Genomic DNA, 25,848 nt, shown 5'->3' with positions numbered 1-25,848 from the left:
TGTTATATCGCGGATGAAGAAGTATTGCAATGGAAATATTGTGGAGTTAGATTGCTGGTCTGGGTGTGGCCATAATTTGGGATAATATGGGAAGAAGCCTGTTAGGGGTTCGTCAGGCGTCAGGGGTCACAGGATAGGCAATAATACCCACTGAATCCAGAGAGCAATGACTGGGTGGTTGTTCCGAAAAGCATCCTTCGTCCCTTACCCAGGTTTTGGCTGAAGAATTAGTTACTTAGAGCCCACCCTCCTCCTGTAATAATCAAGTTCATCCCAGTAGTCACTACTGGGCAAAGCCATCTGGGTTAACACTTCTAGCAGTCCCGCATCAACCGATTCTCTAAACCAGATCATTAAAAGCCAGACAGACAGGCCCAGTTTCTACGCAGACTTTTTATCGTGGCTTTTTATGTAGGGGACATTTGATAGGTCCACAAAACAGGAAGTTCCGCCGGAGGTGAGTCTAGCATTGCCAGGAACAGAACAGCTCCTCTTATATCCTGTCAGATCTTATACTGTGTTCGACTGGGATCCTCCCCTACATGCTACACTCAGACCTATTCAATTTTCATATTCATTTCTTCTTATTATTATTTCATCCCGGAAAATAATTAAGAATAACTTTGAAAAACTTTCCGATATAATACCCTTCATAATTAGTAGAGAGGATTTGGCGGTTCTGGCACACCTAAAATACAAAATGGCGGCCATCCCCTCCCCTCCCACCCTCTCCCCTCCCCTCCCCCCACCCCTCCCCTTTTTGACCAATCATCGAACTCGACGACCACTTAGGCCACGCCCCCTACCCCCACCCCACCTTTTTGACCAATCATCGAACTCGACGAGGGCTTTAGGCCACGCCCCTTCCCCCACTCCACCCTTTTAATCGACCAATCAGCGAATTCGATGACACCCCTTTTACCCCCACTCCTTCCCCCACCCTTATTAATTTACCAATCAGCGAATTCGACGACACCTCATTACCCCCACCCTAGCCCTACTCCTATTACATGACACCTACCTTTACCCCCACCACCTCTAGGTCGTCGTATTCGTTGGCCTCTTAAGCTCCTCCTACAAGATGGCGGCTCTCCTAACAGCTGTAGTACACAAGATGGCCGACCTCGTACCAGCTGATGACCACAAGATGGCGGACCTCATACCTCCACCCCCCTCGCCCATTGATAGACAGGAGGGGATTTTTTTTTTTTAATTATTTTTACTTACCTGGGATTCGATCCTACAACCTTCGTACTGATAGACACGTCATCTGCACCAGTCGGCCACAGTGGTAGTCTCGCTTACTCTAGTTTTGAATGTTCTCTTATGTTTTAACTTGGAATTATTTTTTAAAAAATCTAACCCCCCTCACCAAGAATTTTTTTTTTTTTTTATTTAAATTACCCCCACTATCACAAAAATATTCAACTTAAATAAAAATGGATAACCTCACTTTAGGTAATAGAAAAATTATTTACTTACCCCCTCCACCTGGACTGCTTCCGTTGCTGATGACGCGACCTACACTCACTGAAAACTAAACCCGAACTGACACTTGGACTGCGATACTAGCATTAACCCCCCACCACAAATACGTCACACTCTAACTAGCCAATAGAATTGCATCTTTTTTTCCAAATGATTACCTCTCTGGACAGGTCTCTGTAGCAAGCCACCCCCTTTCCCTTCCACATCTTTTATCATACCTGTTAATTTATATATATGCCAACATAGCTGAACATGCTCCAACAAGTCTGGACATGTAGCCAGCTGTTTGAACAGGCAAGTAAAAATAATGATGACTCATACCATTGTCATATCCTCAACGAGCACAAACATGCTCCAACAAGTCTGGACATGTAGCCAGCTGCCTCTTTCGCTTTAACCGTTTTTTTTTTTTTGTTATTATGAAGTTAAAAGTAAATTGAACTTTGAACTTTCATATATCTTATTATTATTTCCGTTTACCAACTATACAAACCTGTATGAACATGCTCCAACAAGTCTGGACATGTAGCCAGCTGCCTCATTCGCTTTAACCGTTTTTTTTGTTATGTGTGATTACCTGAACATGCTCCAACAAGTCCGGACATGTAGCCAGCTGCCTCATTCGCTTTAACCGTTTTTTGTTATTATGAAGTTAAAAGTAAATTGAACTTTGAACTTATTATTAAAATATAAATAAGTTTTAATTAACTTTTCTTTATTTATAAGTGTATAAAGTAAAAATAAGAATGAACAAACATTAATTAAAACATTTTATTTTTATTTAACGGAAGTATACAAGTAAAATAATAACATTTATTTCACAGTATAAATTTTATTTAAATTCTATGTCATATCTTCCATTATTAAAGCCTTTGTACATTATTAACAGTTTTTTCTTTGATTGTTGGTAATCTTCCACCATTTCATCAGTTATCACTGCCGCAAATCTGCGTGGAAGGAAGATCCTCGTTGGGTAGTCCATTGTCGGGCCAATATAATGTAAATGGGCAACGATGGCATCTCCAAATTTAGTGTTGATTCTTTCGAATTGCTTCACTTCGTATGAGTATCCGGTTCTTAGATCTGATAATTTGCCAATGCCCACAGACCTTGTATTCACATCATTCAAAAAGCTTGCCAACTTAGACATCTAAAAGAAGAATATTATATGAAAGTATCACATCATTATCAATATATTGTTTCAATAAAAAAAGTATTATTACTTACCTTTGAAGTATGAAGTTAACCTCTCGAGCTGTGGGCAACGAATGACGAATTACCTTACAAGCTTCACTACTCTACCGTTACGGATGTCCCCCCCCCACTCTATGACGTCACTTATAGTTAGCCAATAGAATTGCGTGCTTGTCTTCCCTCTCTCTCTCTTGCAAGTGTCTCTCTCTCTCTCTAAGGTGAATCATACCTCCCACCTTTGATGCAGGACTCAACCTGTCCGTTAACTTTATATATGTTTCTTAGAAAAAAACAATATTTTTGAAACTGAACTTTGCCCTTATTAGCTTTTATTGCTTTATAAATAATAAAACTTTGAATGTTTTGGAGACTTAAAAACTTACTTTTTAAAAAATGTTAACACGCTTGCACAACATGTTTGAACAGGCAAGGAAAAATAATGATGACTCATACCATTGTCATATCCTCAACGTGCACAAGCTGCAGCTTAGTTTTTTCTTCTTTTTTTTTAACTAAATAAATTTTGTATATGCGCCCCTCTTAGTTCGGCTTCCGCCTTAAGCTTCCTCACCACGTCAAGGTGGAGGTCATCGAGGAAGATTGTTTTTTTTTGTTTTATTTTTTTAAATAATTTTATAATAATAAAAGGAATAATTGAAAAATAAAGCAATAATTTAACTTCAATACATTTATTGAAATAAAACTTAAAAAGATACATATCTACAGAAAAATATAAAAACTTAAAAATCAACTTCAAATACAAATAAAATATTTAATTTCTAATTAGTACATTAAAGTGAAATAAATAAGAAATGTTTTGCTATCGAATCAGTTTATTTTAATGGTTGTTGGAATTTTAGCTGCCTTGCATCAATCGCATTCATACATTGTACAGAATCTGCACAAATCCATTCATGGTTTACGGGGATTTTACACCCCGCCAGTGACCAACATTCAGGTTTGTGTGCAACTCAATGCATTCGCCAGTGACCACATTCGTTCTTCAAGGCAAAAATATTTCCGTCTCATTCCAACCAAATTTACTGTTGAGCCAGCAATTGATGGCTTTAATTCGATATTGCGTACATTTCTCTTTACAAGTATTGTGTATAATACACTGATTTCCTGCTGTTTCTAATGAATCAAGTTTTGGACAGTCATAATCTTCTAAATTAATTACACAACAACTGTACAGATTTTGCAAAAGAAATCTTTTCTTTTCATAACCCTTAACAAACACAAATTTATAATTACAATCAATAAACTTGAAAATATCTCTAATCATGTCATATTCAATATCCCCGTCATTCCATTTAATTTTATGATAATAATTTTCTAACCAATAATTGGTTCTTCTACTTTTTTCACATTGTTTATGTTGGGCAGGTGGCTTGAATATCCAGTGTCTGACTGATTGAAAATTATAGTCTAATAGAGAAAGCTCTTTAACAATATAACCTCCTACACTGTCTACAAAGCACTGGAAGTCAGCTATCAGCACGCCTGTTTGAGCCATACTGAACACTGAACTAGCTCTTCAAGCCTTCTTATACCATACGACGTACAATACCTGTCAAAGGATTATATTCTACCACCCTGTCGTGAATAATAAGACAATAGGCAGTGGTATTGGGCGGGAACATTTCTTTTGATTCAAATTCCAATCTAACATCTACCGGGCCACATTTGATAGATTCACACTGTTTAGAACAATCTATTACAATTAAGGGTGTTTTCTCTTTAAAATTTTGTAAAGAACTTAGAGGATACATTTGTTCTCCATAATATGACATTTGAAAGGAAGCATACATATGATATAGAATGGCAAAACGGTTAGAGGAAAAATCTACATTCAAATCGCCGTATGGGAAAGCTTTACAATTAAGATAAAGTTTTACATTTGAAATAGAACAGTGGTCAAAGTGACTAGCGTTGCTTTCCACATTATTAGCACGTCCGGTTTGAAAAGCTAGAATGATATATCGGGGCTTTTCCATTTGACTAGATGTCTTTACTGACCAGATTTGCCTCTGAGTGGCCGGCAACAAAGGGTAATCATAGAGTTCCCAACTTCTAAAACTTAGAGCAAATACCTTAGCAGATTTAAGATGACGCATAAGAGCCAATCTCTGATGTTCGTTGACTGTTACATAGGGCAGCATCCAGCAAAGCTTCACCATTTCAATTTTACACCTCTCCACCGCTTGTTCTTCATTCAATCTGTTGAATTTATAGGCATTTCCATCTTGTCTGCTTCTAACAAGTATCAATTCTTGTTTAACATTAATCACAATTTTCTGATAATCTTCACAAAATCCCAGTAGCGATGACAGCGGAATGCATAAATTAAAACATCCTTCTGCTGAAGTGATGTTGAGAGCATCGCTTTGAGGATAGCACCAGCCCCAGTTTGTAATATACTGACAGCCTGCCTTAAGCGAAGCCAACCCTTTAAGTGTACAAGCTATTCCTGGGTTTTTTACTCGATCTATTTCAACTCCACTTAGTTCGTATCTTATTTCATCAAATAGAAATGCAAAAGCATTATTGGTCAATTTGGATGAAACAGGAACTGCAGAGCCGTCTTCCTTTAAAAACTTGCCTTCCAAGTAGAGCAAACTTTGACTGGGTAGCGTATATAGATCTTGATGTTGTACACTAATGCGTATTTCATCGCCTGGCAGTAGTTTTGAAGAAGCATATGGGTGATGGGAATGCAATTCTATGCACTCGATTGAATTGTCAAACTGACATTTCTCTTCCAAATCTAACACTTCCATGATGATGATAGAACGTAGTAACCTGCAGCCTGAAGAAATCGAATACTGCTGTTGGTCAGCGATGTTCGCTCGGCAACTGTTCTCACTGGAATGATGCTCTTTTTCTCCGCAACTGTCCTTTTATCGCCTCTTCTAAAGTCTAACCCCATCTCCGTCTAGTGATCAAATGGCCAACTTCAGTTGTGAGCCTCTCTTTTATAAGACATCCAGCAGGAAGAGTAGACAAAGCTGACCGCAGTTGTTAGTGCCAACTTTCTGATACTGCTTCCGGTTCCATGAAATTCGACTTCCCTTTACATATCGGACAAATTCAGCAGGGGGATTGGCACCACTGCTATCGAAGAATTGAACATATTCTCCTCTCTTCTTATAACAAACCCAGTGAGTACCACTGCCAACACTGCTATCCAAATTAAAAATGGCTCGTTCATTTTTCCATGGTTTCTTTGGAAATTCATCAATCATGAATACTCCTCTGAAATGAGGAATTTTATTTGATTTCGCCAACTTAATTAGATCAAAATTACTTAGCCGCAGGCGAGGTAGCGTATCCAGCATTCGTTTAGCTTTTCCACTCAATTTTGAAGATTTGCCACCCATCCGTCTAGGAGTGGGGATGATCCTCTTCTTTTTCTTCTTATCTTTAGCACGTCTCATGATAAACTAAATCGTTGTTACTTTTTTCTGGCTTTATATATGAACATTTTTAACATTCTCCCAACTGTTGTGTGAATTATCTAAGCCCAACCATTTCACCAAAATTCTATCACCTTTCCGTTTAATAACCTTCTCCACTAGGTAACTGTCGGGATGTTTGGCCAGCTGCAGTTCTTCTTGATAGAAACCTCCAGCAATCATTTGCCCCTTATAATCTTTCAGATGATAGGTGACCGGTATGGTATTTTTCACTTCAGCAACTTTAAATATTTCTGTAGACCATGAAGGGCAGTAGCCTTTAGCAAATTGCGCTTTATATTTGGATATGCGTACATGATCACCAGCTTTGAACTTGGGAATGCTGGCATTTTTCAAAGTTTTCTTCGCATATACTTCACGTAACAGCTGTTCTTCTATTTCTTTTCCCCGTACTGAAGCCGGTGCCATTTTGATCGTTCTGTGTTTAGTGTTATTATATTTGTTCACTAGCGATTTAATGCCGGTTAGCCATTCGTACGATCCTTGGAGACTAAATTTTTTCCACATTGCCGCTTTCAGAGTACGATTGAATCTCTCCACTATTGAAGCTTTTAAGTTACTATAGGTAGAGTAGTGATTTATACCGTTCACGTTCATCAGCTTGCCAAATATCTTGTTGTAAAACTCTTTTCCATTATCCGTTTGCAAATTGTTTGGCTTCCGATCGGCTAATACTTTCTCGAATGCTTGACTCACTTCCAGGGCTGACTTATTCTTCAGAGGGATCGCCCATGCATATTTGGAGAAACAATCAATCACGGTCAACAGATATTTATGACCTTTATTGAATCTAGCGTAGGGTATTAGTTCCACCAGGTCGGCTTGCCATAGGTCATCTAAGCCCTTTAGAAGAACTGCTCTTCTCTTGAACACTCTTCTTGCTGGTCTATGCAACTCGTTTACAATCTGTTCCTTAACAGAGGCCATGATGAAATGAAGCTTGCTCATGACCACACTACGCTATTATACCTCCATCTCTCAGTTGGGCTTCAATACTTTTTATTTCCGCGCTGGCATTGTTGGTGCCAAGTAAGCTTCTTAATCGATCTACAAGCATGTTAGGATCTACATATCCGGCACCTCTTTTTGTTGAAAACAATTTTGAAATCACATTCTTGTATTTCATGTTTGTGTTCAGAACTTTAATTGGTCCGGAAGGGCTGTGCCCTTCTCTATGAGCGTTCGTCTGTTGCAGTATGCTCTTATAATTGATATAATCCGTCTTTTTCACCATAGACAAGTTTGGATTTGTCAAGAATAATAACTCGAAAAGACCTGGCGTGCCGAAATAGGTATTATCACCAACAGATAGAATATCTTTGCTGATGGAGACCACTGAGTCACCAATACTAAATCTCCGGCCGTCATAAACTACACCATATATCATATCCAAGTCCTTGGTCTCATTTTTAATAAATTTTTTGATATATTTTGAGGACATTTCTCCAACTTCCTTCAAATATTTTGCTGAAATTTCCTTCCCTTCGGGCGTTTGTGCTTGTTCTCGTACCTCTTGAAGCGGGCTGGTTGCTTCAGCAGAAGCAGAAGAAGATAACTTTAGAACTTCCGGTCGCTTTGGGGTTGAAAGTTCTTCATGCCATGTTTTTGTAAATCTTGACGGCGGTGTTGTAGCCGATTCCAGCCTCAGAAATTTTAGTCTCTTTGGAGGTGGAAGGGGTGTTTCACAAGTAGCTACTTCCGGTTTAGGAGATTCTTTTAATTCAAGTGGTGGCTTTTCCTGCTTTTCCACCAATGCTTTCAATGGACTCAATAAAGGTTGATATTTCATTTTCAAATATTCATCGGTCTCTTCTCTGTTTCTCTTCAATAAATTACACTTTTCTTGAATCGCCTTTCTGGTTTCGATTATTTCACGCATTACAACGTCACTAGTTGACCCCTCCATGGCTCAATGAACAATGATCTTCAAGTACATAGTTAAGGTATTATATAGGCTTCGAAACCTTTTCGATACCTTCCCTCAGTAATCTGTCTATCTTTGTCCAACACTAGAAAACCATATCTATTTTCTTTCCAACACCAGTGGCAAATTTTTCTAAAAGTTTGGAACTCCATGTCGGAATTGATATGGTCATCGTAAATTCTTCTCAAATTTAATTCATCTTGCCGAAAGAGTATTAGGAAATTTGCATTTTCTCTTACTAAGTGCTTAGGAACTCTAGTATAACTTTGACTTAGATAAAATATATCAACTCCGCTGTGGCGCCCCATACAAAAATAGGCTCTTACATTATCTTGCTTGTCACATGCTATATCATCGAAAATAATTATTGAATTTGGCAGGGCCTCTTTAGGTGGGGGAACTTGAGAATTGTCTTCAAATTCAAAGTACCCAATATCTTTTAAAGGTTCTAAAATTTGAGCTAACTTCCGGTACTTGGGCTGTTGTAATGACTTTGCAAACAAATATATATTTTCACATCTCAACCCCTTTGGATCGTATATTAAGCTCAACATCAGGTTAGTTTTCCCACAATTAGACGGTCCACATATTAAACATCTAATGGAATTTGGGAAAAGCGGACCGTGTTTGGAACATTTCTTGGAAGAGGCCCTGTCGTCAAGGTTTTGCACGGAGAGGGTGTGATGTTGCTTTATCAAGCGCATGATGGGAACTAATAAGGAACGTTCTCTCGCTTCTGTATATATATATTACTAAGCTATGTACATGGCATAGGAAATCTATCTACACTGCATTCACACATCCTATTTACATAAAATAAAATAACTTAAACTAATACCCACCACCTTTTTTTTTATTTATTAATTTTTTTTATTTTAATAAACTATTAATTAGAAAAAACTTAATACTATATACTAATAATAAATAGAAAAAAATATTTACAAAAAATAATAATATATGGAAAAAAATATCTACAAAAATACGTTTAAAAAAAATTAATAAATAAAGATTGACTAGAACAAAAAAAAAAAAGACCTACTCTAAACAAGGTAACCATGTACATAGTATATGAAATATATATATTTACAAAAAATCCACAACTTTACACAGGCAAGTCCTCTATGGTAAAGTGGCCATGGGCGAGAGTATGTACACGATCGACTAGATGGCGTTTGTCGTCGTGGGGCGAAAGGGATACTTTTCTCTGTTCGACGGAAAAGAGTTTATGTTCTTTAGAAATTATTGTTCTAAACGTGGTTGTAAACTCTTTTCCCTCGAACAGGGCAGCCATATAATCATCAAAGGTGATTTTTTTATCTACGGCTGCCTTCTTTATCCCTTTCGCCCGCTTCTTCTCTAGGCCGCGGATGCGTACTGCGTACATCTTTGCGCGGAGGCCCACGAATTCAGAGACAGGCTCTCCACTGGCTTCATCCTTGAACTTCCCCAACACCTTCTTGTTTCTATTGTTTTTACATGGATGTCCGTCTGGGTAGTCGCTGGTGTCAAATTCGTCCATCATTGTAGTTATGTCCTCGTAAAAGTCTTTCGTCTTTACTAAGTACATGAGGCTGTCAGTGTCTGTGTATAAAAGATTTAGTTTGTCAGGTCCGTATTTTGTCAGCATTGTAGCGTAGTGAAAGTCATACATCCGGACTTTGGACAGATCAAGAATGGCCATCCCAACATAGATTGGTTTGTTCATCGTGATCTGTTCAAAGTCCAGAAGTACAGCAGTCAGCGTCTCAGAGTAGATCGTCCTGTCTTTAAAAGTAGGTTTCGCTATTAGTTTCCGTATTCTACGTTCGTCAGTTACCAGTTCTATTTTTGTTCGTTTTCGTACGTCCTCCATGAATTTGCCAAATACTGCGTTGTTCATTAGTTTGTAGAAGTCTTTGTCAAAGTCGTTGGTCGCCTGTTGTCTCATTTGGGTGTTGAGATCGATGTAGGGACGAAGCCAACGAGACTGCCTGAATCGCAGCGCTCTATGTACGCGTACCAACCGCAGACCTAAACCCATAGCCTGCCTCAAGTTGACGAAGTGAACAACGTATTTCTCCCTGTTGGTCAATGGAGCCAACAATTTCTTATTAACCTGTCCCGGAGGCACCCTATTCTCCGGGAGAAGGGGGAAATCGTTGTGCAGTTCGTGCAACTCGGCCGGATACTCAATATCGGCTTCGACAATATACCCGAAGGGACCATCTTCCTGCATATTGCCCCAGTCTAGAGTATCCGGATCAGATACCCATTCGAAATCCCCGTAAGGAAGCGGATTTGACATTGCCCACCCGTACAAATTATTTGCATCTAGGTAGGCAATGTAGCTAGATTCCTTATGGGGATCTCGATCTGGGTACAGATAAGCATTATCAGCTTTACCATAGCGAAGACTGCATTGGCAAATGCCACCCCTAATGCCCCGCTCAACCATCAGGAGCTGGTCATAATCAGTGAGTAGATCTAACTGTACCCCTGTACACTTCAGCATGGCATCCCAAGCCAGTCCTGGGGCCGTGAAATACCAGGCAGGGTCCAGCGAATATGCTCTTACGCAAACATCTCTGAAATTTTCAAAGATGTCACATAAGAGCATTACGTCTACCTTAAGGTAGAGTTCGCTGTACCCCCCTAGGGTTCTAATTTCAAAGGCCTCCCAAACTGACTGGGCATGCTGATAGTCTTCGTCCGAGATGTGGCATTCATTAAGGGTGCTATAGAATGCCTCCTTAGGGGGTAGAACCGTCTCCCTAAGTTTCTCGAACGAATCTGTGTAGTCATAGGGGTACACTCCTTTTCTTACGACCAGATCCATCTTGTCGGCGGGGAAGAATTTGCTCGTGTCTATAAATTTATTGTTGGGCAAATTCTTGGACAACCTATCTAAGCTAGAAGACATGAAACGGAAGGTGTCCACAAATCTGACGGTTAGAGCGCCCACTTGCTTGCTAAATGAGATGTATTTCTCTTCGCTGTTGGGGATGACGTCAATGCGACTTGAGTCATACCCCAACTGGCGAACAATAAAGTGGGCGTCATAGCCGCTCAGATTGTGGAGGAAGACGGGAAGGAAACGAGGAGTGCGGTAGAGGATATTGCAGGAATTGTGAGCAGGACCACGATACACACCAGTGATGTGATCGTGATCCGCCACTTTAGGATCGGTTCTGTTGAAGGGAAGATTACAGAGGTGACATTTTGGGGACCGTTTAAAGTCTTCCAGCTGAGATGGTGTCAGGGGTAGCATTGGCCGCTTAATGGAGTATACCAGAGCCACCTTCTCGGCCACCGCCTTTATGTAAGCCATAAATTTCTCTGCGGAATCTTCACCCGTATAGATGTAAGGTTCCGCAGGAAAATCGGCAGGAAGGCAGTGGCGTATGTCTTCTGCCACTTTCACATAAGTGCAGAAACTCATAGGAAGATGGCTCTGGTAGGGAGTTGTGTACGACCGGCCCACATTGTTTCCGTTTGCATCCATTTTTTTTAAAATTGCCTCAAAATCAGCATAAACGACGAAGGGAACCCTCATTTGGTTTTGTATTTTTGTGAAAGATATTTTTGGAGGGGTCCCATCGTCTTTACATTCTGGCAATACAATCCGGGTCGGTCTATTTACTCCACAATACTCCATATGTTCCCTCACCCGCTCGGCGATGCTTTCACCATCCATGTTGAAATGGGTAAAGCATCGCTTACAAACGTGTACCCTTTGTTCATGAGCAGTAATTTGTCGGACCACTAATCTATTAAAATCTTTAATGTAAGTGTAGTGGCTCCGTCCATTCTCTAAAGTCAGGAGAAGGAGATCGCGATGGTCTTCCTTCTCCTGTTTTACCACCTTTAAAGGGTACACGTTTCCTTTCTCTCCAAGGGTGAAAACATTTATCGTGATGTTGTTGTACTTTTCAAATTTTTTCACCTCATGGAGAGGAGTGGGGAAGGAAATGCAGTCAAAATTGTACCTGTGCTCTATATTAGCATACTTACTAACGCGTTGTGGATTCTGTGTGATGAAGCAAGAGAGTATCGCGTACTGAAAACACCGGTCATCCGTATTTTGAACATTGATGACGGCTTTTTTATTGGCAATGTGAGGAGGAAGGGGAATGAAGCTGGAGCCACCGAGAGGGGTAAATTTATTTACTTTTAAGAGGACTCCGTCGAACTCTTTTAGGCACCAGCCGCTCCCCTTTAGTGTTGACTCCTCCATCTCTACTATAATCTTCTTGAAGCTCTCATTAAGAGAGTCGTCGATGGAGGAGTCTTCATAAATTACTTTGTTCTTAGTCTTGAAGGCGCGATCACAAGTTTCACCTTTGATGTTTTCAAAGGTCGCCTCCAAGACCAAGTTATATTTGAGGGGAGAATCGCTGTCTGCCATTACTTCCTGAAGCAGACGACGCAATGTTTCTATCTGACCTGTTAGAAAATCCATTGCGTCGACTGCCCCGGAACTTGGAAGGAAAAAAGTTCGAAGTGTCCTCCCAAAAGCTGACTCCACTTCATATAAATGGCCTTGAGCTGCCTCAATACGAGCTCGTTTTGCCATGACTGGTGTTTCAGTACCGCAGCGTCGCAAATGAGCAAGCATCGTTTTTCTTGAGGAATAACATTCTCTACAATTCGAGCATTGACGAGATTGCTCATTTGCGGCGCAAGCACGTTCATGACGTTCCTTATAGTCCCCCCGTAAAAACATTTTTCCACAATATTGGCACTCCATTATTATTCAAATAGTGAGTAACACGAAATAATAAATACAAATATATATATTATCAAAGCACGAATATTTAAAAATTACTAATAAAAATTAATAAGAATATAAACTAGACTAAGATATTACTAATTAAATATATACAAGAAATAAAATTAACTATACAGAATGAAATTTAAAATTGAAAACTTAGAAAAAAATGAAATATAAAAAAAGTGAAATAATACGAATATATATATTTGTTGAAAAATAATAACAAAAGTACTTACAGTTCAAAGAAGGCAATATGCTGGAAAAGCTGTTGACACTAAGAACACTAAACACTTTATGACCGCAGCCGAATTCGGAGCGACTTTTATATCATCAGAAGGATCGATTATGATAATCGATTATTAGTAAAAACACGAAATGCCATTGGCTAACTATAAGTGACGTCATAGAGTGGGGGGGGGGACATCAGTTAGTTACTGACCAATTCAAACAGGGCAAGCTCAGACATGCAAGTTGAGCAATATTAAGCCATATACAAATTATGTGATAAATAAAGAAAAGTTAATTAAAACTTATTTATATTTTATTAATAAGTTCAAAGTTCAATTTACTTTTAACTTCATAATAACAAAAAAAAAAAAACGGTTAAAGCGAATGAGGCAGCTGGCTACATGTCCAGACTTGTTGGAGCATGTTCAGGTAATCACACATATTGAGACTACACCGATGATATGTTCATACAGGTTTGTATAGTTGATAAACTGAAATAAATTTATACTGTGAAATAAATGTTATTATTTTACTTGTATACTTCCGTTAAATAAAAATAAAATGTTTTAATTAATGTTTGCTCATTCGTATTTTTCCTTTTTACACTTAAAATTACAGGAAAGTTTTATGGGGTTAAGGTGCAAGTTGAGCAATATTAAGCCATATACAAATTATGTGATAAATAAAAAAAAAGGAAATTAAAACTTATTTATATTTTATCAAAAAGTTCAAAGTTCAATTTACTTTTAACTTCATAATAACAAAAAACGGTTAAAGCGAATGAGGCAGCTGGCTACATGTCCGGACTTGTTGGAGCATGTTCAGGTAATCACACATATTGAGACTACACCGATGATATGTTCATACAGGTTTGTATAGTTGGTAAACGGAAATAATAAAACGGTTAAAGCGAAAGAGGCAGCTGGCTACATGTCCAGACTTGTTGGAGCATGTTCAGGTAATCATACGTGTCACCCTATTGAGACTATAACGATATGTTCATACAGGTTTGTATAGTTGGTAAACGGAAATAATAAGAACAAAAAAAAAAAACGGTTAAAGCGAAAGAGGCAGCTGGCTACATGTCCAGACTTGTTGGAGCATGTTCAGCTATGTTGGCATATATATAAATTAACAGGTATGATAAAAGATGTGGAAGGGAAAGGGGGTGGCTTGCTACAGAGACCTGTCCAGAGAGGTAATCATTTGGAAAAAAAGATGCAATTCTATTGGCTAGTTAGAGTGTGACGTAATTGTGGTGGGGGGTTAATGCTAGTAATAGCTAGTATCGCAGTCCAAGTGTCAGTTCGGGTTTAGTTTTCAGTGAGTGTAGGTCGCGTCATCAGCAACGGAAGCAGTCCAGGTGGAGGGGGTAAGTAAATAGTTTTTTCTATTACCTAAAGTGAGGTTATCCATTTTTATTTAAGTTGAATATTTTTGTGATAGTGGGGGTAATTTAAATTTAAAAAAAAAATTATTGGTGAGGGGGGTTAGATTTTTTTAAAAAAATAATTCCTAGTTAAAACATAAGAGAACATTCAAAACTAGAGTAAGCGAGACTACCACTGTGGCCGACTGGTGCAGATGACGTGTCTATCAGTACGAAGGTTGTAGGATCGAATCCCAGGTAAGTAAAAATAATTAAAAAAAAAAAAAATCCCCCTCCTGTCTATCAGTGGGCGAGGGGGGTGGAGGTATGAGGTCCGCCATCTTGTGGTCATCAGCTGGTACGAGGTCGGCCATCTTGTGTACTACAGCTGTTAGGAGAGCCGCCATCTTGTAGGAGGAGCTTAAGAGGCCAACGAATACGACGACCTAGAGGTGGTGGGGGTAAAGGTAGGTGTCATGTAATAGGAGTAGGGCTAGGGTGGGGGTAATGAGGTGTCGTCGAATTCGCTGATTGGTCAATTAATAAGGGTGGGGGAAGGAGTGGGGGTAAAAGGGGTGTCATCGAATTCGCTGATTGGTCGATTAAAAGGGTGGAGTGGGGGTAGGGGCGTGGTCTAAAACCCTCGTCGAGTTCGATGATTGGTCAAAAAGGGGTGGGGAGGGGGTAGGGGGCGTGGCCTAAGTGGTCGTCGAGTTCGATGATTGGTCAAAAAGGGTAGGGGTGGGGGTAGGGGGCGTGGCCTAAGTGGTCGTCGAAATCGATGATTGGTCAATAAGGAGGGGTGGGGGGAGGGGGAGGGGATGGCCGCCATTTTGTATTTTAGGTGTGCCAGAACCGCCAAATCCTCTCTACTATAATTGATTAGAATAAACAATAAACTTATTTTTATGGAAACGCCTCTCCTTACTTCATTGCTTATATAATCAGTTTCAAAAATAACTTGTCTGGAAATAACAATAACATTTTTCTATCCTTTCCAGTTACTATAATTGATATTAATAACATGAACGCAATAAGTTATAGTCTGAACAAAAAAAAAAAAATTATTATTCAAATGTGGCAATTTGTCTTGAAATTTTTTGGGAAAACGTTAAATATAATTTAAAGACAAAGATTTCAAAGGAAACACAGTCTTTGTGTGAAGATTTCCTCAGCTTTTGATCTACTTGAAAAGACTTGAAAAATGCATTAAATAACGGAGTGGAAAATCTAGTAGCCTTGACGGTTCCCAAGTCTAAGGATGGCGTTAGAGAGGAGCAAGAAGTTAAGTGTCTTTCTGGGCAGACTCTCCGACTAAGAATGTCCTAGATACTAGGGTATGTGGTCAATGTGAAGACGTAAATGGTACAAGAAGAATTTTGCTTTCCTGTTTCGTCAAGTCTTAAGTTAACGCACTTATCATGCGAATTCTGTATATTCAGTGTCAAGGTAGGCGCCACGGTAGCCGAGCGGTTATAGGCAAGACCCGCAAAGCTAATATGTATTGCGGTACTAGTCTAACCCTTGGATTTTATTTAGTGGTTAATATGAGAAATTTATAGTAAAGTATGTTTGCTAGTCGCCACCGTCCGCGACACCTAATTGGATGTAAAGCCCGCCTGAAAAAATAGACAATTACTTTACTTTTATTCAGTGTCAAGGACTGGAAGAATTTTCCGACGGATTTCCCATTCATCTGTAAAAAAGCTTGTAAGAACTTAGAGCTTTTAGGCTATACAGATTGTAGCATAGGGCAGTTTGGCCAACTTATTCTGGCCTCATGTACTTTTTTACAGGGTACAATAGGCTCAGAATGCATGTGCAGTGCTAGTGATTTTTGCTTTTCCAGCCACTGAGTGGACATTGTATCTTGAAGGAAGAGGAAACAGACTCTTCGCAATGCTACCTTTAGTTTACCATATACGGCAACAGGAAATACACAATAAACCTCTTGTGGCGTTTTCCATGGTTTTATCAGGCGCCACGGTAGCCGAGCGGGTTAGAGGCGAGACCTGCAACGCTAATATGTATTGTGGTACTGGGTTCGATTCCCGATCTTAAGCCTTGGATTTTATTTAATGGTTAATAAAAGAAATTTACAGTAAAGTATGTTTGCTAGTCACCTCCGTCCACGACACCTAATTCGTAGTTGGACGTTAAGCCCCGCCTGAAAAAATAGGCGATTACTTTACTTTTTACCATGGTTTTATCTATCGCTTTTGTTTGAGACATTATTTCTAGTTGCAGGGAAATTTGGGATAGCTCAGGGACAATGTATGACGTCGAACTACACGTTTATAAGAGCAAAATTTTTGAAGCACAACTTAATCAATGAGTTTTATTTAAACTATTACATAAAGGCAATAAATAGGTCAGAGAAATAGTTGGAAATGACATAGTTGGAATCCAAGCGCAGCAAACTACTGAACAGGAAGGGGAGAGATGCAATTACGAGGTCATAAACTTCTAAATATACTTGTTTTAAAACATTTAATGACTGTCACGAACACAAGTCCCATAGATTGTTATAAATTTTACACAACAAAAACGATAACGGATAAAAAAGAAAAGTATAGCTATTTATTCTCTGAGCGAGCACTTGTATTCCATGATTTTCCCCTCTCCGAAGAAACATACAGTTTTTCCTGAACTAGTGGTAGCAATGGCCTTCAGCATCCTTAAGACATGCAGTACGTGAATAACTGCTTTCTCTAGATAACCCCAAAAAAACAAATATGTGCCAAAATTGTGTTCAAAAACAGTGGACGTGTTGTAGACATAAAAATCAAGGTCGATTTCCACAATTGGAAATGTATGTCCGGTCAGCGCTCCAATTTTTCAATTTTCTTATTATATGTGCGTGATTTTCTTTTTATAAAAAAAAATAAAAATAAAAATCATCCTTGGAAAAACTAGGAAAGAAAATTAATGTATAATAAAACATGGATTTTTCAATTTAGTTAGCACGTGTATAATTATAAATATTATTTAAAATAACCTTCCAATTTGTCAGGTTAATTTTTGTTTTGCTTTTTTTTTTTTTAGATAAAGGACAATATTGTTGATGTTTTTGGATTTCACTCGTCAGTATCCCTGGTATTTCATCATTGACGTCTTCTGACGATAGATAACCCAAATAGGAACACCAAAAAATCTAAGAAATCCGCTGTAAACACACCTCAAGGCTTTTTAGCAGAATATACAGAATTTTTGGTTAAAAATATTTCATTAAAAGACGACATGACTTTAATATAGAATCACACTGAAATTTTAATAGTTGTACACATTGGGAAGACTTAGTGGTTAGCGTTTTAGCTTCTCAGCTGCTGGCCCTTTTCCTAGAAGTTTCTTACATTTCTCTCTTTCCCAGTGATGGACAAGGTTTTCTGGAACGAGAGAACACTTTCCAGAAGCAGTGCAGTGAAAAAAGCTTGGGGGCGTCAATGGCCTTAGATGTAAAAGTAAAGTAAAGTAATGCCTATTTATTCAGGAAGGCTTTACGTCCAACTACCAAATTAGGTGTCGTGGAAGGAGGCGACTAGCAAACATACTTTACTGTAAATTTCTCATATTAATCATTAAATAAAATCTAAGAGCTATATTAGTACCGCAATACATCTTAGCTTTGCGGGTCTAGCCTATAACCGCCTAACATATTTTACTATAAATTTCTCACATTAACCATTAAATAAAATCCAAGGCCTAGACTAGTACCGCAATACATCTTAGCTTTGCGGGTCTAACCTACAACCGCCTAACATACTTTACTGTAAATTTCTCATATTAATCATTAAATAAAATCTAAGAGCTATATTAGTACCGCAATACATCTTAGCTTTGCGGGTCTAGCCTATAACCGCCTAACATATTTTACTATAAATTTCTCATATTAATCATTAAATAAAATCCAAGGCCTAAAAGACCGGGAATCGAACCCAGTACCACAATACAGATATTAGCTTCGCAGGTCTCGTGGCCTGTGATGTTGAGGCGCCTTACATTAATAAAACTACAACCAAATAGAACCAGAACTAGAAGTAAATGGGGCCGATGGTTGGCTTATTTATTTTTTTTAAGGGTTCCCTTAAATTCATCACCATTTAAATCGGGAGAGCGGAATAGAAAGCAGCCTTAAGGCAATTAGCCTATTTACTTTTTAATATTAGCCCAGTTAATGCCACGAGGTTGAGTGTTTTGAGCTGGTTTATGCCAAATTATTTAAAGTTGCTGCCCACAGAAAATTGGGACTTCAAAATCCAAGTGTAAAAGATATTCTAGATCCCTATTTATTACAGGAAATAAATAGATTTAGGCGATTATTCTTTCAGCAAAGGAAACTAGTTCCTATGAGGGGAGAGGGCAATTAGTTTATATTTAATCAATTACATTGTTATAAAAAAAAAATTGCAAAAAAAATATTCCTTTAATAAACCACAAAAACCACAATGGCGCCCAAAATATATATGGCATTTTTTTTATTTATTTATTATATATGTATATATATAAAAAACGGATTTAACATTGAATGACAAGGTTATTTTCAAGTGTTTATCTGTAACAATAAATTTGATAAGGGTTTTGTTTTACATTAACCAAATAGCGTGACAGAAAAAAAATCAAATTATGGTTGATATAGTGGACAGATACCAGATTGGGCCTGTTCCACTTAAGGGGAGCACATCCACATCTCATTTAACCACGATAATAGTTTTTTTTTTTTTTTATTAACCAAGGTCTAATTCTAAACCGTTTTCGAGAAAACGCCCATTTTTTAAAAAATGTTTTGTCCTCTATTTTCTCGCACTAGAGATAATTAAATACGTCTCTAAAACAACGCAACTTTACTATAAATTTCTCATAATAAACATTAAATAAAATCCAAAGCCCTAGACCAGGGGGAATCGAACCCACTATACCAACAATACATCTTAGCATTGCGGGCCATTGCCTATAACCGCTCGGCTATCGTGGTGGCTTCAATTGTGAACATATTTAAAACGACCAAACTGTTTTCAAAAGCATTAATAGTTTAAAAGATCTGACAGCTTAAAAGAAGCAAAAAATAGAAAGAAAAAAAGAAATTATTTTAAGCACACAAATTATCACTCAATCTAAAAATTTAATATCTTTTAGATTTTTTTGATGTTAATTTCGCTGTAGCGCTAACCACCTGAAAGTTAAGGCCATTTTTGCCAAGAAAATATCTGATTTTCAAGATTTTTAGCTTCTACTCTTAATCAAAATTTGAATTTTAAAAAATATTTAATTATTAATAACAACCTGGATGAAAAACTGCAGAAGAAAGTTGAAAAATGTCTAAACTCTTAATGGCCCCTCAGGAGAATCACATTTTCCTCCACCTTCAGATTCCACCTTAAAAAAAATAATTATTTTAGAACAATTATACAAATAAAAGTTATTAATCTAGATTTCTTGGAATCCCCACACTAGACTTAAAAGAACAGAACTGAACAGACGCTATCGACTACTTAAAATGACTCTTAGACGATAGATCGAAACTCTCTCTCTGGACAACAAAAGACTTAATTTACACTTCTATTTTAAAACCCATCTGTGGGCGTATGGAATAGAGCTGTGGGGTTCAACCAAACGCTCCAATCTTCAAAGGATTCAATCGCTACAATCTAAAATACTTCGAACTATTGTAAACGCTCCTTTTTATGTCTCCAACTTGACTATACACACACTGGACCTTAACATTCCTTTTGTCACACAAGTCGCTAAAACAAGATACCGAAAACTCCACTTCAACCTACAATCTCATATAAATCCTCTAGCTAAAAATCTTTCTTCTAGAACTCTTCCTGACAACCTGGGCAAGACGTCTTAAGAGACAGTGGCCTCGTGATCTCCTCTCAAGTGAAGAGAGCGACTAATAGCCTGTTTTGGAGTGTTACCACTGGGTAACTTCTCCACTCTTATTCTTCTGTTATTTGTTGTTACCCTGTTATCACTGTTACTTATAGCGCTAACGCGCTGATTGTAGCACAATAAACGCAAAAAAAAATCTATATGAATAAAATTGATAAACAAAAGTTTAGATACAGTCTTGGTAGGGATCTTTGAAATATCAAGAAAATGGTTTTTTCCTGATTTTGGAATTTTATTCAGAATTTTAAAATTTCTGCCAATTTTGTGTAAGTATTTATTTTTGACACAGATGAGGTGTTAGAAACGCATTTCCTTAATATGACGAGTACTTCAGCTAAAGAGCTGGAGAAGTACCACAAGGGTGGGAATGAACTGCTGCCAAGGAAAGAAGATGGCACAACCCACACATGCCTGGCCACATTCCCTAGATGCTTAGTAGATGCTCAACTCGATCTCTAGTATCAGGAGAACATGTTGCGGCAAGAGCTCTTACCTACAGCTTCAAAGCAGTTGTTGAAATGGAACAAATTTTAGAGTTCTTTTTTTTTTAGATTAGTTTTTGTTTGTTTGTTTTTTTTTAAATAATTTCTTCAACTCAATGATTGCTTAATATTAATTTAAAGGGAACATTTAGTGTTTTTCATTTACATTCTCACACTAGATTAGGAAATTAGGAAAGGAACACAATTATTGAAACTTTTCGGAGTAGAATTTGAAACGGAAATATAACTGAGTCGTGAAATTTTATATTTCAAAAATTTAAAACCTGGAAAATTGACTGTAATTTAGCAATTAAAATACATTAACTGGAAATATCCATTTTTGGAGAAAACGATTTTCTTTGAATTCCATTTTCACTCATCTACACTGATAATCGACATCGTTTATTTAAAACTTTTTTTTTTAAAAGAAAAAATCGATTAAGAAAACTTCCGGAAGAGATAGATGGTTAGGTTTCCGTCTAAAGTACCAATTGAAGTATAATGTTCGATGTTGCTCTTATGCATAATCAGTTTGGTGTATAGTTCCCTCTTCATTTATGATTCAGCAACTGTAGCGCAAGTTGGTAACGGAAGTGAAATCAAAATCTCTACGCTAAACTAGTTAATCTACCCCCTGTTGATGGATGAAAGTCCAAAACCGGAAATGGGTTACAATACACATGCGTTGTGCTTAAAAATATAATTTTTCCTTTTTTTTAAAAAAAAAAAAAAAAATCAGCAAAAATTCATAGTTTGAAGGAAAAATTATAATTCGAGAACAAAATATAACGATAATCACTTAACAGTAAGGATGATTTACGTCCATTAGCCAAACAAGAACAAAACAATGCTAACAAAAGTGTATACAGCTCGCTCGCCTTGTCCTAGAGAACCATTAGTTTGTAAAACAACACGTGCTAGTATTGTAATAAAGAGGTAAATTGTAGAAAAAAAAGGAACTAAGAAAAAAAAAGAACGGAAATGGTCATGTTGTTTGGTAGCCACCTTGATCTCAAGTTCACCCTTTTATAAACATTGCTAATTTTTTCGTTTCCCAGCTAGTTAACAATAAAAAACTGTTATGTGAACAAAATTTTTTTACAATAATCGATAAGATCAAACATTTGTTTAATGTAATCGAAATCTAACTAAATTTACCTATTTATTTATTTTGGTTAATTAACTAGATTTTTCTCATAAACGGCTAGAGAACGTAAATGGATTCAGTGGACATTTTACATAAAAATATTATTTATAAAACCATTGTTTTTCGCACATTAAAACCTATATTTCCGGTAAACTAATTGTTCTTCAAAAAAATTTGACCCACTCAAAATACTTCCCTACATAAGGGTACGTATAAAGTGGTCAAAATAAAGAATAAAAAGGTGCCACGATAGCCGGAGCGGTTATAGGCTAGACCCGCAAAGCTAAGATGTATTGCGGTACTAGTCTAGGCCTTGAATTTTATTTAATGGTTAATATGAGAAATTTATAGTAAACTATGTTTGCTAGTCGCCTCCGTCAACGACACCTAATTTGGTAGTTGGAAGTAAAGCTCGCCTGAAAAAATAGGCAATTACTTTACTTCACTTTACTAAAGTACAAAAAACTGTTGAAACAATTTTTTTGTTTGTGGGGTGACGTAGTACGCCACATGACCCACTATGGGACACAGGGCATATTTCATTGAACTCCCCAGGGATCCACTTATAAACTGTTTATCTTATGAAATTTGTAACATTTGCTGTGATAAGCAGAAACTATATAACATTGTTTGCTTTTTTCTTTTTTTTAACAACAGTCGCCATACTTTTTTTTACGTCTATTGGTAAGTTAATATAAATATTATATAAATTAATATTTTATTAAAGATAACTGAAAAATAATTTAATGTAAAAACTTCCTTTTAAAGTTTTTTTTTAACATTGAAACTCTGAATTTTTATTAAATATTGAGTTGTATGAAGGTACTCGGTAATAAAAGAACCTTTGAAGGGGAAGGATTTCAAACATATAATAGTGATATGTCCACATTATGTGGTAAAATGAAAACGGATGTTTGACGACATATACAGGTATTTAGATGCACCATTTCGCTACGAAGACATAATATTCTCCACCAACATCTATGTGCTTAAATCTGTAGCAGAGCTAGTAAAGAAATATGAATGTATTTAAAAGTTATAGCCGATTAGAATGAATGGAAGAAAATGATTAGAGAAGAATTACGCGATTTTAATTTCACGTTAAGCTATAAGGATGGCAGGAGCACAGAGTACTGCTCCATCCATTAGTAGTAAGTTTGTATGTAAATAGTTGTAGTATATAGTAGAGGGATGAATGTGAGAAGCGAATGTATTTATAAGTAAGAATGGAGAGTGAGTGATATTCTAGTGATAAGCACCTAGACGATGCTGGCTGTATGGCGAAAGCCAACGCCATAAAAAAAAATATTTTGAAGGGATTGTGGCATCTAAGGGCTCCTCCTTAAACAGAATTCTGGCGAAAATAACTTCAAATATGGCATTAACCTCAAAAGAACAAATTAATATCTATCCTAAAGCTGTAAAAATTGGATTCCTCGGCCGATATATCAGAAATGGAAGTAATCTAGTTGCTTGAATAGGCAAAAAAAATCAGTATAGGATGCTGTGATATGCAAAAACCTGTGATAGTTATAAAAATTCATTCAATGATTTTGTAGACAATTTGTAGACTTTGCAATTTGTAGTATGATTACACCAATTTCTGTGGACCGATGCTGGTTACTTTTTTTTAGGCGTAAACGTTTCTTGGTTTTTTAAATATGTGAATGGATTTTGATCTGTAAGAACTGTTTATCTGAGAGGCTCATTCTTTGGTCAAAATCACAGACTAGAACGTTACAGGATCCATTGATTCTGATTCAAATAATGGGTACTTTTTGTTTTGCATGATGTTAATTTAGAAGAAAAGTGAAAATTTTTGCCGATCGTTCAAATAAATGAGGCCCCCCAATTTTTACGTTTTTCCACCTTGCTTTCCATAAAGTTCTTAAAAAAGCATAATCTTTGATAAAGTGACAAATTTCCCCCACAAACATTTTCTCTCATCTTCTCTGTTAGATTAGATTAAGCTAGGGCGGCCTCAGGCCTACGCCCCTGCGACCCCTTTGGATCTATTGTGACTCCCCTCACTCTAAAGCATCGCCCTCCAGACCTGTCCTTTTAATGAGGACTCTTAATCTGGAGAGCGTCTCCTGGGTAAAGCTCTCACAGGCCTTGGTTTTTCCTCCCCGAGGAGTAAACATCCTTAGCCATACGAGCCCCTCGCACTGACAGAACACGTGCAGTGCCTTATCTTCTCTGTTAGGTTAGCTGGAGAAAAATCATTGGAATCATTTTGACCAATACGCCCACATTTAGACATGAAGATAACCACTTTTACCAACATTAGAGTTCTCAAAACTTAAAGCTCCATGTGAAAACTTTACAAAAAATCTGGGAATATGCACGATTGTAACACTTCCCCACTTACAATCTCTAGCAAGCATAAAAAGCTTATAAACTAAACAATAGTAAAAGGATTATAATAAATCAGAAATAGGAAATTTATAAGCTAATTTAAAGTCAACTAAGGATATAAAGACAAATAAATAAAAAAAAAATAAAAAAAAAAGAACAATTAAATGCTGAATAAATAGAAATCTGAGGATGAAAAGTGGAGGACAAAGAGGAGGAGGGGTGGAGAAAATAAGACACTGCCTGTTTAACTAATAAGTTTTACCAACTTGACAATAATAAAATGGAGAATACGAGAAAATTGAATTTCAGAGCTTAGAGAGAGAGAAAGAGAGCGAATGACTGAGGTTACATTAATTGTTATCTACGTGACAATTCTCACTCTTTGAATGTGTTTGTGTTTCTGTTCGTACATAACATATATATACAATATATATATATATATATATATCAGACAACCTTGGACGTTTCCTAGAACATACAAACGAGACATCAAGGCCACGGCCGGCTAAGTTATTTGGTTAATAACCATTACTGGGGTTTATAATGCTGTTTACCACGTAAATGTATTTATGAAATCGCATTCTAAGTGGTTAGATAATAGTTTATTTTCTATCACTTTATACTAAAATTATTTTCTCATTATTTAATTATATTATATTTAATTTAATTTTTAAAAGAAAAAGGTATTTCCGTTTTTATCGATGTCTTTAATATCGATCAGATTCTATGGTGCATACGTAATCCCACAAAATGGTACATGCTTCCAGATTTCCCCAATTTTTTTGAGCAACACTCTTTCCTGTTACACATTTAAACAGGCAAAAACATCTTTTTCGAATTCAGGATCACCATGACGCAAGTATGTGGTAGGGGAAAATTTGGAGACGTTCACAATACCTCCTTATCGTAAGGGAGTAAATAATGAAATATAATTAATAAAAAGAGGGAAGTAAGAACTCAGTAGTTCAAGATTAAGTGTTTTCATTTCCGGCTAAAAAAGAAACAAAAAAAAAACGAACATTTGTACATTGAATAACATGTATGAAACAATATTGAACGGAACTGAATACAAGGGAATTAGGTCAATGTCAACGGAATACTGCTAGTGACAGCAGTGGTGGGGAACGGTACCAACTGTGTGTATTGTGAGTTTGTGCGTGTTAGCGAGTTTGTGAGTTTGTGCTTACACATAACGATAATAAGTGTTCATTTGTTTTTCCCCTTATTGACGTTTTATACATGAACAATATTAATCTCAGCCTAACTCAAGAGTTAAGGAAGAGGGAATTGCGCTGATGATGCTAGTTAAAATACTAAAAAGGACTTTTTTCAGGCGGGCTTTACATCCATCTACCATATTAGGCGGACGGAGCAAACCTACTTTACTATAAATTTCTCATATTAACCATTAAATAGAATCCAAGGGCTAGACTAGTATCGCAACACTTCTAGCCTATAACCGCTCGGCTATCGTGGCGTCTTGTTCAGTGTAAATGTCGTAACTTCTGAGGTGCTTTTTTATTACTAGGTGAAAACTGCA

General features: G+C 37.2%; 1 long non-coding RNA gene across 2 annotated transcripts in view; it reads right to left on the bottom strand.

Moving 5' to 3' along the window:
• The window catches only part of LOC141448083 (uncharacterized), a 234,509-nt gene that overhangs the window by 29,800 nt on the left and 178,861 nt on the right, over positions 1–25,848 (bottom strand). For both annotated transcript variants that reach the window (XR_012454839.1, XR_012454840.1), the window contains one exon: positions 19,710–19,802. This is a non-coding gene — a long non-coding RNA (uncharacterized lncRNA). The remainder of the gene's footprint in view (positions 1–19,709; positions 19,803–25,848) is intronic.

Source organism: Rhodnius prolixus, unplaced genomic scaffold, assembly GCF_049639745.1.
Source record: "Rhodnius prolixus isolate KJV_2025 unplaced genomic scaffold, Rpr scaffold_13, whole genome shotgun sequence".
Lineage (NCBI taxonomy): Eukaryota > Metazoa > Arthropoda > Insecta > Hemiptera > Reduviidae > Rhodnius > Rhodnius prolixus.
The sequence above is the reverse complement of the archived record's forward strand: the minus strand, read 5'-3'. Positions and strand labels throughout refer to the sequence as shown.